Raw genomic sequence first — 7599 nt, 5'->3', positions numbered from 1 at the left:
AATGTTCAAAAGCATCAATTCTTTGGCGCTCAGAGTTCTTTATGGTCCAACTCTCGCACCCATACATGAGTACTGGAAAAACCATAGCTTTGACTAGACAGACCTTTATCAGCAAAGCAATGTCTCTGCTTTTTAATATGCTATCTAGGTTTGTCAAAGCTTTTCTTCCAAGGAGTAAGCATCTTTTAATTTCATGGCTGCAGTCACCATTGCAGGGATTTTGGGGCCCAAGAAAATAAAGTCTCTGATTGTTCCCATTGTTTCCCCATCTATTTGCCATGAAGTGATGAGACTGGATGCCATGATCTTAATTTTCTGAATGTTGAGCTTTAAGCCAACTTTTTCACTCTCCTCTTTTACTTTCATCAAGAGACTCTTTAGTTCTTCTTCACTTTCTGCCTTAAGGGTAGTGTCATCTGCATATCTGAGGTTATTGATACTTCTCCCAGCAGCCTTGATTCCAGCTTGTGCTTCATCCAGTCTTATATACCCTGTACATAAGTTAAATAAGCAAGGTGACAGTATACAGCCTTGACGTATTCCTTTCTCAATTTGGAACCAGCCTTTTGTTCTATGTCTGGTTCTAACTGTTGCTTCTTGACGTGCATACAGATTTCTCAGGAGGCAGGTAAAGTGGTGTGGCATTCCTGTCTCTTGAAGAATTTTCCACAGTTTGTTGGGATCCACACAGTCAAAGTTCAGTGCAACACATTTGACAAAATTCCTGCCAATGCAGGAGAAGCGGGTTCAATCCCTGGGTCAAGAAGATCTTTTGGAGTAGGAAATGGCAACCTGATCCACTACTCTTGCCTGGAAAGTTCTATGGACAGAGAGCCTGGTGAGTGACAGTCCACGGGGCTGCAGAGTCAGAGACAACTGAGTGACTGACACGTCTATACTATGATGACATCTGTAAGCAGTGGCACTTCACTTCTCCCTTTCCAGTCTGAATTCCTTTTATTTATTTATTTTTTTTCTGCTTGCTGTAACTAGGATTTCCGATACTAATTTGAATAAAAGTGGCGAGAGTGAGCATCCTTGACTTGCTCCTGATCTTGGATGAAAATGCTTTCAACTTTTTACTGCTGAATATGATATGAGCTGTGGACTTGTCATATGTGGCTTTTATTATGTTGAGTTGTGTTCCCTCTATACACACTTTGTTGAAAGTTATATTTCTTTTTTAAAAAACTCTCAGGAAATTGTAATCCCTTACAACCTGTGACAAAATATGTACCAAGTACCCTTCTTTTCTCTGTCAAGTCTTTCTTATAATTTATGTGGAATTATCTCATATGTTAGGTGCTAAATAAAACTCAGTTTGTACTATTAGAAAAAACTCTCAGGAAGCATGGTTTTTTGAAGCAGAAAACTTTGAATTGCTAGTTCTTTTTTTGACAAATGATATTTATTAAATCAAAGAAGTAATGAATGGATGAATGGGTAAAATACTTATTTTAAAATCTGTCTCATTATGCTTGTTTTCATAAGACCATTTTTTTGACCATGCCATACCACTTGTGGGATCTTTGTTTCCCGACCAGGGATCAAAGGTGGGCCCCAGCAGTGAAAGGGTGGAGTCATAACCACTGGACCACCAGAGAAGTCCCATCATGAGACTATTTTTTAAAGTAGTTTTAGATTCAGAACATAATTGTGAGACAGGAATAGACGTTCCCCACATAACCCATGCTCCACACATGCACAGCCCCCTCTGCTGCTGCTGCTGCTAAGTCACTTCAGTCGTGTCCGACTCTGTGCGACCCCATAGACGGCAGCCGAACAGGCTCCGCCGTCCCTGGGACTCTCCAGGCAAGAACACTGGAGTGGGTTGCCATTTCCTTCTCCAATGTGTGAAAGTGAAAAGTGAAAGTGAAGTCTCTCAGTCATGTCTGACTCATAGCGACCCCATGGACTGCAGCCCACCAGGCTCCTCCATCCCTGGGATTTTCTAGGCAAGAGTACTGGAGTGGCTTGCCATTGCCTTCTCCGCTATCACCAAAACTCATCAGAGTGGAATATTTGTCATAACTGATGAATCAGAGTTGAAGCATTATAATCACCTGAGGTTCATAGTTTACATGAGGGTTCACTCTTGGTGTTGAACATCCATGGGTTTGGACAAGATATAATGACATGAATCCATCGTTATAATAGCACATGGAGTATTATCACAGCTTTCAAAATCCTCTGTGCTCCACATTTGCATCATTCTCCCTTAAGCCCTACAAACCATTGACCTTTTTATTGTTTTCATGGCTTTACCTTTTCTAGAATGTCAAATAGCGAAAACGGTACAGTGTCTAGCTTTATCAGATTGGCGTCTTTCACTTATTAATATGCCTTTCAGTCTCTTCCACGTGTCTTTTTGTGGTTTGATAGCTCATTTCTCTTTAGTGTTACACAGTGTTCCATTTCTGGACGTACTCCACTTTACTGACCCATTCACCTTCCAAGGGACATCTTGGTTACTTCTGAGCTGTGACAATTATTAATGAAGCTACATAATGTCTGCGTGCAGACTTCCGCGTGAACATGTTTTCGACTCTTGCGTGTAAGAACCAAGATATCTGATTAGATACCACATGTAACTGATATCATATGACATTTGCCTCTCTCTCTGACTCACTTCACTTAATACAACAACCTCTAGGTCCATCCACATTGCTGCAAACGACACATTTCATTCTTTTATGGCCGAGTAGTATTCCATTGTATGTGGACATCTCCCTCTATATGTATACATACATCACGTCTTCTTTATTCTTTCACCTGTCAATGGGCTTTTTTAAATTGCTTCCCTGTCATATCTATTGTAAACAGTGCTGCAGTGATGTATATTTTTTAATTAGAGTGCATGTATCTTTTAAAATTATTTTTCTGTATTTATTTCTGACTGCACTGAGTCTTCATTGCTGCGGGCTTTCTCTAGTTGGGGAGATCAGGGCTACTCTTCGTGGGTGAACAGGCTGCTCGTTGCGGTGGCTTCAGCAGTTGTGGGGCACAGGCTTAGCCTCCGTGGGGGCATGTGGGGTCTTCCCGGACTAGGGATTGAACTCGTGGCCCCTGCATTGGCAGGCAGATTCTTAACCACTGTACTACCAGGGAAGTACATGTATCTTTTTTAATTAGAGCTTTCTCTGGATATATGCCTAGGAGTGCGATTTCTGGATTATATGTTAACTCTACTTTTAGTTTTTAAGGAACCTTTGCACTGTTCCCCACAGTGGTATCACCAATTTACATTCCCACCGACAGCGGAGGAGTGTTCCCTTTTCTCCACACTCTCTCCAGCATTTGCTATTTGTAGACATCTTAATCGTGGCCATTCTGACCAGTGTGAGGTCATAATTCATTGTGGTTTTGATGTGCATTTCTCTAATAATTAGTGGCATTGACTCTTTTCATGGGCCTATTGGCCCTCTGTGTGTCTTCTTTGGAGGAATGTCTGTTTAGGACTTCTGCATTTTTTGAGTGATTTGTTTTGTTTGTTTTGATTGAGCTGTGTGAGCTGATCATACTCTCTTGGCAACTGTAGCATTGCAGTAAATTTTGCAGTCAGATAGTGTCAGTCTCCCAATTTTGTTCTTCCCCTTCAATAATTTCTCACCTATTTGAATCATTTCCCTCCACAAACAAAGCTTTCAATCACCTTGTCAATACCCACAAAATAACTTTCTGGGATTTCAAAAGGAGTTGCATTGAATTCGTAGCTCAATTTGGGATCTTGACAATATTGAGACTTCCTGGCCATGAACATGGATTGTCTCTCCATTCACTTAGCTGGCCTTTGATTTCAACAGAGTTTCACAGTTTTTCTCATATAAATCATGAAAAAATTTTGTTTGATTAAAACCTCAGCATTTCATTTTGGGATTCTAAAGTAAATTATATAGGTTTTATTTCAAGTTTTTTGCTTGTTCATTGTTAATATATAGACAAGCAATTGACTTTTGTGTTTTAAACTTTTTATTCTGCACCCTTACTATGTTCATGTATTACTTCCAGTAGTTTTTTTTAAAAAAACAATTCTTTCCTATTATCTAAGAAATGATCATGTCATCTGTGAACAAAGTTTCTATCTTCCTTACCAATCTGAATGTTTTTTACTTACTTTCTTTGCCTATTGCATACTGGAAGCAAAACTTTCCAGTAGTCAGTACGATACTGAAAATGAATAGTAAGAGAGGATATACTTGCCCTGACCCAGATATTTGTGGGAATTGTCTCTCAGTAAGTATGATGCCATCTATGGGGTTTTTATACATATTCTTTAACAAGCTGAGGGAGTTTCCCTCTGTTCCTATTTCACTCTGAATACTTCTGATGAATGAGCTGAATTCTTCCAAGTGTTTTCATGCATATATTATTCTGATCACGTGATTTTTCTTTTTCACCTTTTTGATGTGTTCAGTTCAGTTCAGTCGCTCAGTCATGTCCGATTCTTTGCGACCCCATGAATCACAGCACGCCAGGCCTCCCTATCCATCACCAACTCCCGGAGTTCACCCAAACTCATGTCCATCGAGTCGGTGATGCCATCCAGCCATCTCATTCTCTGTCGTCCCCGTCTCCTCCCACCCTCAATCCTTCCTAGCATCAGACTCTTTTCCAGTGAGTCAACTCTTCACATGAGGTGGCCAAAGTATTGGAGTTTCAGCTTTAGCATCAGTCCTTCCAATGAACACCCAAGATTGATCTCCTATAGAATGGACTGGTTGGATCTCCTTGCAGTCCAAGGGACTCTCAAGAGTCTTCTCAACACCACAGTTCAAAAGCATCAATTCTTTGGCGATCAGCTTTCTTCACAGTCCAACTCTCACATCCATACATGACCACGGGAAAAACCATAGCCTTGACTAGACAGACCTTTGTTGGCAAAGTAATGTCTCTGCTTTTTAATATGCTATCTAGGTTGGTCATAACTTTCCTTCCAAGGAGTAAGCGTCTTTTAATTTCCTGGTTGCAATCAGCATCTGCAGTGATTTTGGAGCCCCTCAAAATAAAGTCTGACACAGTTTCCACTGTTTCCCCATCTATTTCCCATGACGTGATGGGACCAGATGCCATGATCTTCGTTTTCTGAATGTTGAGCTTCAAGCCAACCTTTTCACTCTCCTCTTTCACTTTCATCAAGAGGCTTTTGAGTTCCTCTTCACTTTCTGCCATAAGGGTTGTGTCATCTGCATATCTGAGGTTATTGAGATTTCTCCCGGAAAACTTGATTCCAGCTTGTGCTTCTTCTAGCCCAGCGTTTCTTATGATGTACTCTGCATATAAGTTAAATAAGCAGGGTAACCATATACAGCCTTGACGTACTCCTTTTCCTATTTGGAACCGGACAGTTTGATGTGTTAGGTTACAATAATTGACTTTTGAATGTTGAGCCAGACTTGTATACTCATAATAGATCCCACATGACTGTGTGTATAATTCTTTTTATACATTGCTGGATTCAGTATACTAGGATTTCGTTGAGAATTTGTGCCTGTATGAGTTTTAAGTTACTTCAAAATAATTTTCTAAAAAATATCAGATGTTATGCTTTCAATGATACCATTGGTCACCTTTAAGATTCCTATTACAGTCTTTGCAGGGGTGTTCTTAAAAATTAATCTTAAAAAATTAATACATAATGTTAGGTAAATCCATAAAAACATAAAAGATTCATGAGTGCGAGGCAGTGTTAATCTTCCAGTTGGATGGAGAGGAAGAGAGATGATTGTTTATGGGCACAGGGTTTCATTTAGGGTTGCTGAAAACGCATTGCAAGTTGACAGAGGTGGTGGTTGCCCAACATGGCGATTTATACCAAATTCCACTGAAGTACACTTTAAAATGGTTCATCCTATGTTATATAAAATTCACCTTGTTAAGACATTCCCCCAAACAAGCTAATCCGGAGTCAATATCTGTTCCAATTGTTGATTTTGTTGGCCAATATATTTAGTATTTCGTCTGTCTTATGTGTTGTGGATTGGTTTCACAGGTCCATTTGGAGTGGGATGTGTTTGTGAATCTCTGTGTCTTTCTTCCTCTGCCTGTCCCCATCCTCCATCCCCACACTCTCCTCTCCTGTCTTAGCAGTTTTACAGGGACCTCCACGTGGCTCTTTCCTGGGCCAGGAGTCCAGAGCCAACTGAAGGCCTCCTGCAGAGAGACTGGGAAAGGGCAGCTCTAGGAGGAGATCCGGTCAGAGATCCAAGAGCACCAGGTGTGTCTGTCTTCTGCCTCCCACAGTGGGGCCCCAGGTCCAGCAGAAGATTTTCATCAGCTTCCCTTGGCTGATGGTCTTTGGATGGGTTGATACTCATCAGTCCCCATGAGGTTGGCCAGCTCCTGGTCCTTCCAGTAGGTCCTGCCTGTGGGAGAGACAGGGGGTCCCAGCTCCCATGTAACCTGTGAGCTTCACCCCACCAGCCATTAGTGTTTCACCAATGTTTCCAGGTCTTAGAAACGTTGCTCTTCTATTTGAACCCACGTGAGCTTTTGATTTTTTCCCCCTATGTTATCCATATAGTCATGCATTGAATTGCAAGGAGGTTTTTACCCAAAGGTCAAGGAATGTTTCTCAAAGGGACTGGAAAGTCACCCTTGTAAGAGCTGAAGCTGGGAGCAGTGAAGACCGAATCACTGGCCCGCACCAGTTCAGCCAAAGAGGCTCCTGAGTGATTCTAAAGTGTGAAATGACTTAGTTTTAAAACAACTGAGCCTATTTAAAGTCTTGAACATGTTTTTACGTTTACCCCGAAGGAATTCAGAACTTCCCATTGTAAAATATGTTGATATGGCATACTATTTTGATTTAAAGACACTTGGAAAAAAGGCAAATCCAGAAAAACAACAACGTACACACATGCACTCTCTGACCTTTGTTTTTCTTATAAGCAGGAAATAAGTTGCCATTGAAATGCATCCCCTTTATGCCAGAAGGAAATAACATTTTTATCATCAGGACATTAAGTTGAGTCCAGAGAATTCTACACACAGAGATCTTGATACAATAATTCTATCTTATCCTCCCCACATGATGTAATTACTTTTCCACAGTTGCTTCTCTTTGTTGAATCACATATAAAAGCAAGTAAGTTTCTCAATTTGGGGATTTTTCATTTCTTAAGAAGTCTTCCCCCACATTATGTACAACATGCACTAACTAAGCTTGTCTGCTTTTCTCCTGTTGAGTTGTCTGCTGTCAGCTGAAGTCACAGGCCCTGACACATAAAATCCTAATAGGATAAAGGTAAACTTTTGCCTCCCCTTCAAGCTAAACTGGATTCCAGTTCAGCAGCCTTATCTCCATGAATGGTGTCCATCTGCTTTCCCGTGTTAGAGAACAGAGTCAGACACATTACAGACGCAGTTACAAGCTGAGAACAAGTCCAGGGACGAGCCCTGGGCCTCATCTGACTGCTCTCCGTCCCTGCAAAGCTCAGTCCAGGGTGAGCTCAGCACCGGAGGCTTTGTGGACACAGCCTATTAGCAAATGCCAGCTGGTCCTTCTGAAAAGACAGACAACTCCCAAACGCCTTCTTCCCTCCACAGAGAAGTCAGAGCATGACTAGCCTCCCTTCTAGGAGTCTCCTTCTGAAATGGGCT

This window comes from Moschus berezovskii, chromosome 12 (assembly GCF_049115385.1).
Source record: "Moschus berezovskii isolate FMDL1 chromosome 12, NW_MosBer_1.0, whole genome shotgun sequence".
Classification (NCBI taxonomy): Eukaryota; Metazoa; Chordata; class Mammalia; order Artiodactyla; family Moschidae; genus Moschus; species Moschus berezovskii.
This window is presented reverse-complemented; position numbering follows the sequence as displayed.